Source organism: Hordeum vulgare, chromosome 2H (genome assembly GCF_904849725.1).
Source record: "Hordeum vulgare subsp. vulgare chromosome 2H, MorexV3_pseudomolecules_assembly, whole genome shotgun sequence".
NCBI classification, from domain to species: domain Eukaryota; kingdom Viridiplantae; phylum Streptophyta; class Magnoliopsida; order Poales; family Poaceae; genus Hordeum; species Hordeum vulgare.
In genome coordinates this window covers 429,361,053-429,372,206 of record NC_058519.1, presented here as the reverse complement: position 1 = coordinate 429,372,206, position 11,154 = coordinate 429,361,053, and the positions used below count along the sequence as shown (strand labels likewise).

Genomic DNA, 11,154 nt, shown 5'->3' with positions numbered 1-11,154 from the left:
ATGTCCCCCCCTCGCGTAGCCACCGATTCCGGCCAGCCAAACGAGAAGAAGCTGAGGAACGCCCAGTGGAAGGCCGACATTGATTGTTGGGCGGCGGTCACCACCAATCGGCGGAATACGCTCAACATGCAAAAGGCTAGGGACGTGGCGGCGGAGCAGGAAGAGGCGTCTCGTGCGGGGATGGCGAACCTTCCGCCTCAACACGTCGGCCAGTGCCCACAAGGCGTGTGGGGGAGCCAACATAGGGTCGCGTCGTCGGCCAACTTCTCACCTCCACTCTGGGGTACGCGCTCTCGCGTGGGTACGTCGACGACGAAGCGCTTGGCGACTTCAACCCCAACATCACCTTCACGCATGGCTCGATGCCCCCCTCCCAGGTATTCAACCCCAACCTGTGCACGCCTTCCCTCGTGTTCACCAGCGGCCCCAGCGCCCACTACAACTACTCATCGCCAACGTACTCAGGCTCGACTGGACCCCACTCTGCGTCGTGAGGCCCTATCCTTCTCGTATGGCTCAACGCCACAGTTCAGCAACACCGATGTCGACATGGACAAGATCATCATGAACGGCTCAATCGCCGCCGCTTCCTGCCCCGGGTTCTGTTGGTGAACGTCGCATGGGAAACAAAAAAATTCCTACGCGCACGAAGACCTATCATGGTGATGTCCATCTACGAGAGGAGATTTGGATCTACGTACCCTTGTAGATCGCACAGCAGGAAGCGTTAAGAAACGCGGTTGATGTAGTGGAACGTCCTCACGTCCCTCGATCCGCCCCGCAAACCATCCCACGAACCGTCCCGCGATCCGTCCCACGATCCGCTCCGATCTAGTGCCGAACGGACGGCACCTCCGCGTTCAGCACACGTACAGCTCAACGATGATCTCGGCCTTCTTGATCCAGCAAGCAAGACGGAGAAGTAGATGAGTTCTCCGGCAGCATGACAGCGGTCCGGTGGTGGTGAAGGATCTACTCCTGCAGGGCTCCGCCCGAGCTCCACAGAAATACGATCTAGAGGAAAAACCGTGATGTTTTGTGGTCGGGCTACCATGGCAAAGTTGTGTTAAATCAGCCCTAGACCTTCACTATATATAGGAGGAGGGTGGGGAGGCTTTCCTTGGGGTCCAAGACCCCAAGGGTCCGCCGACCAAGGAGGTGGAGGAGTCCACCTCCAATCCTAGTCCAACTAGGATTGGAAGGTGGAGTCCTTCCCTTCCTTCCCACCTCTTTTTTTTTCTTTTCTCTTTGATTTTCTATCTCCTGCGCATAGGGCCCTTTTGGCATGTCCCACCAGCCCACTAAGGGCTGGTGCGGCACCCCTAAGGCCTATGGGCTTCCCCGGGTGGGCTGGGCCCTCCTGGTGAACATCCGGAACCCATTCGTCACTCCCGGTACATTCCCGGTAATGCCCGAAAACTTTTCGGTAACCAAATGAGGTCATCCTATATATCAATCTTTGTCTCCGGACCATTCCGGAAACCCTCGTGACGTCTGTGATCTCATCCGGGACTCCGAACAACATTCGGTAACCACACATATAACTCAACTATACTAAAACATCGTCGAACCTTAGGTGTGCAGACCCTGCGGGTTCGAGAACTATGCAGACATGCCCCGAGGTACTCCTCGGTCAATATCCAATAGGGGGACCTGGATGCCCATATTGGATCCTACATATTCTCCGAATAACCTATCGGTTGAACCTCAGTTTCAAGGATTCAAGCAATCCCGTATATCATTCCCTTTGTCCTTCGGTATGTTACTTGCCCGAGATTCGATCATCGGTATCCGCATACCTATTTCAATCTCGTTACCGGCAAGTCTCTTTTCTCGTTCCGTAATACAGGATCCCGTGACTTACACTTAGTCACATTGCTTGCAAGGCTTGTGTGTGATGTTGTATTACCGAGTGGGCCCCGAGATACCTCTCCGTCACACGGAGTGACAAATCCCAGTCTTGATCCATACTAATCCAATGGACACCTTCGGAGATACATGTAGAGCACTTTTATAGTCACCCAGTTATGTTGTGACGTTTGATGCACACAAGGCATCCCTCCGGTGCCAGTGGGTTATATGATCTCATGGTCATAGGAACAAATACTTGACACGCAGAAAACAATAGCAATAAAATGACACGATCAATATGCTACGTTTATAGTTTGGGTCTAGTCCATCACATGATTCCCTCAATGATGTGATCCAGTTATCAAGCAACAACACTTTGCACATAGTCAGAAAACCTTGACCATCCTTGATCAACTGGCTAGCCAACTAGAGGCTTGCTAGGGACATTGTTATGTCTATTTATCCACACATGTATCTATGTTTTCATTCAATACAATTATAGCATGGATAATAAACAATTATCTTTAAACAGGAAATATAATAATAACTATTTATCATTGCCTCTAGGGCATATTCCCAACAGTCTCCCACTTGCACTAGAGTCAATAAGCTAGTCCTCACATCGCCATGCGATTTACATTGTAATAAATCGAACACCCATACAGTTCTGGTGTTGATCATGTTTTGCCCGTGGAAGAGGTTTAGTCAGCGGGTCTGCTACATTCAGATCCGTGTGCACTTTGCAAATATTCACGTCCTCTCCTTCGACGTAGTCGCAGATGAGGTTAAAGTGTCGTTTGATGTGTGTGGTCTTCTTGTGAAACCTTGGTTCCTTTGCTAAGGCAATGGCACCGGTGTTGTCACGTAACAGAGTCAATGGATCCAGTGCACTTGGCACAACTCCAAGATCTGTCATGAACTGCTTCATCCAGACACCCTCTTTTGCTGCCTCCGAGGCAGCCATGTACTCCGCTTCACATGTAGAATCTGCTACGACGCTCTGCTTGGAACTGCATCAGCTTACCGCACCCCCATTAAGAATAAATACGTATCCCGTTTGAGACTTAGAGTCATCCGGATCGGTGTCAAAACTTGCGTCGGCGTAACCTTTTACGACGAGCTCCTTGTCACCTCCATACACGAGAAACATTTTCTTAGTCCTTTTCAGGTACTTCAGAATATTCTTGACCGCCGTCTAGTGATCCACTCCTGGATTACTCTGAAACCTGCCGGCCATACTTATGGCCAAGCTGACGTCTGGTCTAGTGCAGAGCATTGCATACATGATAGAACCTACGGCTGAAGCGTAGGGGACGGAACTCATCGTCTTTCTATCTTCCTCAGTTGCTGGGCACTGAGTCTTACTCAATTTTATACCTTGTAATACTGGCAAGAACCCTTTCTTGGACTGATCCATTTTGAACTTCTTCAAAACTTTATCAAGGTATGTGCTTTGTGAAAGTCCTATCAGGCGTTTCGATCTATCCCTATAGATCTTAATGCCTAGAATGTAAGCAGCTTCTCCTAGGTCCTTCATAGAGAAACTTTTATTCAAGTAACCTTTTATGCTCTCCAAAAGCTCCACCTTGTTTTCAATCAGCAATATGTCGTCCACATATAATATTAGAAACGCCACAGAGCTCCCACTCACTTTCTTGTAAATACAAGATTCTCCAACCACTTGTATAAACCCAAATGCTTTGATCAGCTCATCAAAACGCTTATTCCAACTCCGAGATGCTTGCACCAGTCCATAAATGGATCGCTGGAGCTTGCACACTTTGTCAGCATTCTTGGGATCGACAAAACCTTCGGGATGCATCATATACAACTCTTCCTTAAGAAAACCGTTATAGAACGCCGTTTTGACATCCATCTGCCAGATTTCATAATCGTAAAAGTCAGCTATTGCTAACATGATTCGGACAGACTTAAGCATCGCTACCGGTGAGAAAGTCTCGTCGTAGTCAATTCCTTGAACTTGTGAAAAACCCTTTGCCACAAGTCGAGCTTTATAAACGGTCACATTACCGTCTGCGTCTGTCTTCTTCTTATAGATCCATTTGTTCCGAATAGCCTTGCGGCCTTCACGTAGTACTTCTAAAGTCCACACTTTGTTCTCGTACATGGATCCTATCTTGGACTTCATGGCCTCCAGCCATTTGTTGGAATCCGGGCCCACCATTGCTTCTTCCTAATTCGCAGGTTCATTGTTGTCCAACAACATAATCGATAAGACAGGATTACCGTACCACTCAGGAGTAGTACGTGATCTTGTCGACCTGCGAGGTCCGACAATAACTTGATCCAAAGTTTCATGATCATCATCATCAACTTGTTCCTCAACCGGTGCCGTAGCAACAGGGGTTTCCCCTTGCCCTGCGCCACCATCAAGAGGAATTAGAGGTTCGACAACCTCATCAAGTTCCATCTTCCTCCCACTCAATTCTTTCGGGAGAAACTCCTTCTCAATAAAAGCTCCGTTTTTAGCAACAAACACTTTGCCCTCGGATTTGAGATAGAAGGTATACCCAACCATCTCCTTTGGGTAACCTATGAAGACGCACTTTTCCGCTTTGGGTTCCAGCTTTTCAGGCTGAAGCTTTTTGACATAAGCATCACATCCCCAAACTTTAAGAAACGACAACTTTGGTCTTTTGCCATACCACAGTTCGTATGGTGTCGTCTCAACGGATTTTGATGGTGCCCTATTTAAAGTGAATGCAGCTGTTTCTAATGCATAACCCCAAAATGATAACGGCAAATCGGTAAGAGACATCATAGATCGCACCATCTCTAATAAAGTACGATTACGACGTTCAGACACACCATTACGCTGTGATGTTCCAGGCGGTGTCAACTGTGAAACAATTCCACATTATCTTAAGTGAGCACCAAACTCGAAACTCAGATATTGACCCCCACGATCAGACCGTAGGAACTTGATCTTCTTGTTACGATGATTTTCGACTTCACTCTGAAATTGTTTGAACTTTTCAAACGTCTCGGGCTTGTGCTTCATCAAGTAGACATAACCATATCTACTCAAATCATCAGTGAAGGTGAGAAAGTAACGATATCCGCCGCGTGCCTCCACACTCATCGGGCCACACACATCGGTATGTATGATTTCCAACAAGTCACTTGCACGCTCCATTGTTCCGGAGAGCGAAGTTTTAGTCATCTTGCCCATGAGGCATGGTTCACACGTGTCAAATGAATCAAAGTCAAGTGACTCCAAAAGTCCATCGGTATGGAGTTTCTTCATGCGCTTTACACCAATATGACCTAAGCGGCAGTGCATAAAAACATGGCGCTATCATTGTTAACTCTAACTCTTTTGTCTCAATGTTATGTATATGTGTATTATCACCATCAAGATTCAATATGAACAATCTTCTCACATTGGGTGCATGACCATAAAATATATTACTCATAGGAATAGAACAACCATTATTCTCTGACTTAAACGAGTAACCGTCTCGCAATAAACAAGATCGAGATATAATGTTCATGCTTAACGCATGCACTAAATAACATTTATTTAAGTTCATAACTAATCCTGATGGTAATAAACAAGATCCAGATATAATGTTCATGCTTAACGCATGCACTAAATAACATTTATTTAAGTTCATAACTAATCCTGATGGTAACTGAAGTGAAACTGTGCCGACGGTGATTGCATCAACCTTGGAACCATTTCCCACGCACATCGTCACTTCATCCTTCGCTAGCCTTCGCTTATTCCACAGTTCCTGTTTCGAGTTGCAAATATGAGCAACAGAACCGGTATCGAATACTCAGGCACTACTACGAGAGCTGGTTAAGTACACATCAATAACATGTATAACGAATATACCTGATTTTTCCTTGGCCGCCTTCTTATCAGCCAGTTACTTGGGGCAGTTGCACTTCCAGTGACCCATACCCTTGTAATAATAGCACTCTGTTTCAGGCTTAGGTCCAGCTTTGGGTTTCTTCGTCGGATTGGTAACAGGCTTGCCGCTCTTCTTTGAATTACCCTTCTTTCCTTTGCCGTTTCTCTTGAAACTAGTGGTCTTATTCACCATCAACACTTGATGCTCTTTACAGAGTTCTGACTCTGCGACTTTCAGCATCGCGAATAACTCGTCGGGTGACTTGTTCATCCCTTGCATGTTATAGTTCAACACAAAGCCCTTATAGCTTGGTGGCAGTGATTGAAGAATTCTGTCAGTGATAGCCTATTGTGGGAGTTCAATCCCCAGCTCAGCTAGACGGTTTGAGTACCCAGACATTTTAAGCACATGTTCATTGACAGACGAATTCTCCTCCATCTTGCAAGCATAGAATTTATCGGAGGTCTCATACCTCTCGATCCGGGCGTTCTTCTCAAAGATAAACTTCAACTCCTGGAACATCTCATATGCTCCATGACGCTCAAAGCGACATTGAAGTCCCGGCTCTAAGCCATACAAGACTGCACATTGAACTACTGAGTAGTCCTCCTTGCGTGTTAACCAAGCGTTCTTAACATCTTGGTCAGCCGCGGCGGGTGGTTCATCTCCTAGCGCAACATTAAGGACATAATCCTTCTTCCCAGCTTGCAGGAGCAACTTAAGATTACGAGCCCAGTCTACAAAGTTGCTTCCACCATCTTTCAACTTAGCTTTCTCTAGGAACTTATTAAAATTTGGGGTGACTGTCGCGTGAGCCATTGATCTACAACACAAATATTCTCAAGTGGACCTAGACTATGTTCAAGATAATTAGAGTTTAACTAATCAAATTACTTGCTAAACCCCCACTCAAAAAGTACATCTCTCTAGTCATTTGAGTGGTTCATGATCCAATTCCACTAGCTCAAGTCCGATCATCACGTGAGTTGAGGATAGTTTCAGTGGTAAGCATCCCTATGCTAATCATATCAACTATATGATTCATAATCGACCTTTCGGTCTCATGTGTTCCGAGGCCATGTCTGCACATGCCAGGCTCGTCAAGCTTAACCCGAGTGTTCCGCGTGTGCAACTGTTTTGCACCCGTTGTATGTGAACGTTGAGTCTATCACACCCGATCATCACGTGGTGTCTCGAAACGACGAACTGTAGCAACGGTGCACAGTCGGGGAGAACACAATTTTGTCTTGAAATTTTAGTGAGAGATCACCTCATAATGCTACCGTCTTTCTAAGCAAAATAAGGTGCATAAAAGGATTAACATCACATGCAATTCATAAGTGACATGATATGGCCATCATCATGTGCTTCTCGATCTCCATCACCAAAGCACCGCACGATCTTCTTGTCACCGGCGACACACAATGATCTCCATCAACGTGTCGCCATCAGGGTTGTCGTGCTACTCATGCTATTACTACTAAAGCTACGTCCTAGCAATATAGTAAACACATATGCAAGCACAAACGTTAGTTTAAAAGACAACCCTATGGCTCCTGCCGGTTGCCGTACCATCGACGTGCAAGTCGATATTAACTCTGACAACATGATCATCTCATACATCCAATATATCATATCACGTCATTGGCCATATCATATCACAAGCATACCCTGCAAAAACAAGTTAGACGTCCTCTAATTGTTGTTGCATGTTTTACGTGGTTGCTATGGGTATCTAGTAGATCGCATCTTACTTACGCAAAAACCACAACGAAGATGTGCAAATTGCTATTTAACCTCTCCAAGGACCGCCTCGGTCAAAACCAATTCGACTAAAGTTGAAGAAACAGACACCCGCCAATCATCTTTATGCAACGAGGTTGCATGTCAAGCAATGAAACCAGTCTTTCGTAAGCGTACGAATAATGTCGGTCTGGGCCGCTTCAATCCAACAATACCGCCGAATTGAGAAAAGACTAAGGAGGGCAGCAAATCGAACTTCACCGTCCACAAAACCCTTTGTGTTCTAATCGAGATTACATCTACACATGAACCTAGCTCTGATACCACTGTTGGTGAACGTCGCATGGGAAACAAAAAATTTCCTACGCGCACGAAGACCTATCATGGTGATGTTCATCTACGAGAGGAGATTTGGACCTACGTACCCTTGTAGATCGCACAGCAGGAAGCATTAAGAAACGCGGTTGATGTAGTGGAACGTCCTCACATCCCTCGATCTGCCCCGCGAACCGTCCCACGATCCGCTCCGATCTAGTGTCGAACGGACGGCACCTCCGCGTTCAGCACACGTACAACTCGACGATGATCTCGGCCTTCTTGATCCAGCAAGCAAGATGGAGAAGTAGATGAGTTCTGCGGTAGCGTGACGACGCTCCGGTGGTGGTGAAGGATCTACTCCTGCAGGGCTCCGCCCGAGCTCCGCGGAAATACGATCTAGAGGAAAAACCGTGATGTTTTGTGGTCGGGCTGCCATGGCAAAGTTGTGTCAAATCAGCCCTAGACCTTCACTATATATAGGAGGAGGGTGGGGAGGCTTTCCTTGGGGTCCAAGACCCCAAGGGTCCGCCGACCAAGGAGGTGGAAGAGTTCACCTCCAATCCTAGTCCAACTAGGATTGGAAGGTGGAGTCATTCCCTTCCTTCCCACCTCTTTTTTTCTTTTCTCTTTGATTTTCTATCTCCTGCGCATAGGGCCCTTTTGGCATGTCCCACCAGCCCACTAAGGGCTGGTGCGGCACCCCTAAGGCCTATGGGCTTCCCCGGGTGGGCTGGGCCCTCCCGGTGAACATCCGGAACCCATTCGTCACTCCGGTACATTCCCGGTAATGCCCGAAAACTTTCCGGTAACCAAATGAGGTCATCCTATATATCAATCTTCGTCTCCGGACCATTCCGGAAACCCTCGCGACGTCCGTGATCTCATCCGGGACTCCGAACAACATTCGGTAACCACACATATAACTCAACTATACCAAAACATCGTCGAACCTTAGGTGTGCAGACCCTGCGGGTTTGAGAACTATGCAGACATGCCCCGAGGTACTCCTCGGTCAATATCCAATAGCGGGACCTGGATGCCCATATTGGATCCTACATATTCTCCGAATAACCTATCGGTTGAACCTCAGTTTCAAGGATTCAAGCAATCCCGTATATCATTCCCTTTGTCCTTCGGTATGTTACTTGCCCGAGATTCGATCATCGGTATCCGCATACCTATTTCAATCTCGTTACCGGCAAGTCTCTTTTCTCGTTCCGTAATACAGGATCCCGTGACTTACACTTAGTCACATTGCTTGCAAGGCTTGTGTGTGATGTTGTATTACCGAGTGGGCCCCGAGATACCTCTCCGTCACACGGAGTGACAAATCCCAGTCTTGATCCATACTAATCCAACGGACACCTTCGGAGATACATGTAGAGCACTTTTATAGTCACCCAGTTACGTTGTGACGTTTGATGCACACAAGGCATCCCTCCGGTGCCAGTGGGTTATATGATCTCATGGTCATAGGAACAAATACTTGACACGCAGAAAACAATAGCAATAAAATGACACGATCAATATGCTACGTTTATAGTTTGGGTCTAGTCCATCACATGATTCCCTCAATGATGTGATCCAGTTATCAAGCAACAACACTTTGCACATAGTCAGAAAACCTTGACCATCCTTGATCAACTGGCTAGCCAACTAGAGGCTTGCTAGGGACATTGTTATGTCTATTTATCCACACATGTATCTATGTTTTCATTCAATACAATTATAGCATGGATAATAAACGATTATCTTTAAACATGAAATATAATAATAACTATTTATCATTGCCTCTAGGGCATATTCCCAACAGGTTCCGCACGCAAGATGAAATGCTGGACACCGTAGTTGATATGAAGGACGTCGAGCAGGACGATGCCGAGGAGGAGGTGGAGGAGGAAGCACCGGTGGAGGTGGAGGCAACGGACAAAGGGAGAAAGAAGAAGCAATCGTCCAATGCGAGGCCAGGCAAGCCTCGCGTCAAGTGAACACGAAAGGAATACGAGTGCCTCGCCGAAGCATGGAAGACCATCAACATCGACCCGATCACCGTCTCGAATCAGAACATTGACACCTACTTGAGAAGGATCAAGACGTCGTTCGGCGAGCGCAAGTTGGTCGACCCCGATTTCGCCAACATCCACATGGATTGAGGCGAGAAGGCCATGGTGAACCATTGGGCGACCATTTAGCAGGCCTGCATCAAGTGGCATGGGCTTCAAGAGGAGGTCATGGCTCGCCCGGAAAGCGACGCTAACTTCGAGCGTCGGGTATGTCGATCGCTCACCGGCCGATATTTTCGCCATGTACTTCGCTGACACTTTCTCTTCGACTGTGGAGATGGTTAAGATGTTCGACATGTTTCGCTAGGACAACATCGACCAAGAGTTCAAGTTCCTTCATGTGTTCATGAGGATCGAGTCACGCGAGAAATGGACAAAGTGTCGGCTCGCTCTCGCTAAGGCCAAGGACGGTGTCTAAAACCCGGACGCGCCTGCCTCGGTAGCGGTAGGAGGGCGTCCTGATGGCAACAAAAGAGCCAAGGGGGCGAGGGACGTGGCACCCGATGCCAAACGACTGCAATCATTGATAGAACAGTGCATCACCGACGCCAAGAGCAGCCCCGCCAAGAGGAAGGAGAAATATGAGGCGAGGTGGTCTGCGCTGATGACGAAGCAGGACCTCAAGCTTGACCTTCTCACGTCCAACGTCGCCACGAAGAAGAGGAACACTGACCCGACGTTCCTCATGGGAGCATACATGTCGACAATGGATGAGGAGGTGAAGGCGTGGTACCTGGTGGAGCACGGCCTCATCTTGAACTAGATGTCGGGACCGACGGCGACCACTGCCCCTACGCCCACGCCCATGCCTACGCATGCGCTAACGCCGATCACTGAAATTGTGTCCACAACACCAACGCCAACCTCTCCTAGCCCTTTGGCAGAGGAGCCTGCCATTTGAGTTCCATGTCTATGGTTCCTACCATTTTGATCACCGGACTTTGGCTATGTTCGATCGCCGACCTATGGCATGATGATCCCCGACATGTGGCATGATGATTGCCGAATTTGTCTCTTTTTTGGCAGCGGGAAAGAGAATTCGATTTTTGTGCATTTGGGGCCGAAACCTGGGGGCACGGCTGGAAACTTGATCCCCCCAAGCCAAAAAAAAACACGAGCGCAAATGCCAAAGTCCTTCACCGAGTGCGGTGGGGGCAAACAACTTGAGATGCTTGATACGTCCATTTTGCATCATGCTTTCATGTTGATATTTATTGCTTTTTGGGATGTTATTTCACTTCATAGTATAATACTTATGCCTTTTCTCTCTTATTTTGCAAGGTTTACATGAAGAGGGA

The 11,154-nt window shown here is 47.4% G+C and overlaps 1 pseudogene; it reads left to right on the top strand.

The window, feature by feature from the left end:
* Positions 1–10,757, top strand: LOC123427893 (annotated as a pseudogene).
* Positions 10,758–11,154: the final 397 nt, after the last annotated feature.